The sequence below is a fragment of the Octopus bimaculoides genome, chromosome 8 (genome assembly GCF_001194135.2).
Source record: "Octopus bimaculoides isolate UCB-OBI-ISO-001 chromosome 8, ASM119413v2, whole genome shotgun sequence".
Lineage (NCBI taxonomy): Eukaryota > Metazoa > Mollusca > Cephalopoda > Octopoda > Octopodidae > Octopus > Octopus bimaculoides.
This window is the reverse complement of record NC_068988.1, coordinates 32,203,501-32,203,991: the sequence shown is the minus strand read 5'-3', so window position 1 is coordinate 32,203,991 and position 491 is coordinate 32,203,501.

Genomic DNA, 491 nt, shown 5'->3' with positions numbered 1-491 from the left:
CAAGAATTTACAATGTGTTTTATACGTAGCTGTCAATCTGTTTGTTTCACAAGACTTATAAACAAAAATAATTCACATGAACAAAATAAATGTATTATAAATTATCTCAAGGAATAAAAATTAACAGAAAGTAACTATATATAGTGAAGAATGAACGGGAATATCGTATATATTTAAGACACGTATTTTTTAGTTGAAATATGGTGTTATAGCTTACAAATTCAATATATACATACATATTGAGTTACATATTCACAAATGTGTGTAGAGTAAGATGAACATGATGCACTTCATGATCACATGCACATACACAGACACACACACACCCATATATATATGTGTATATATACATGTATATGTGTGTGTTCTTGAACGTATGCACGTATCTATGCATGTATATATTTGTATAAATGTATATGCATACATACACAACACATGCACACACATATATATGTATATATTTATATATATATATATGTATATATATATAT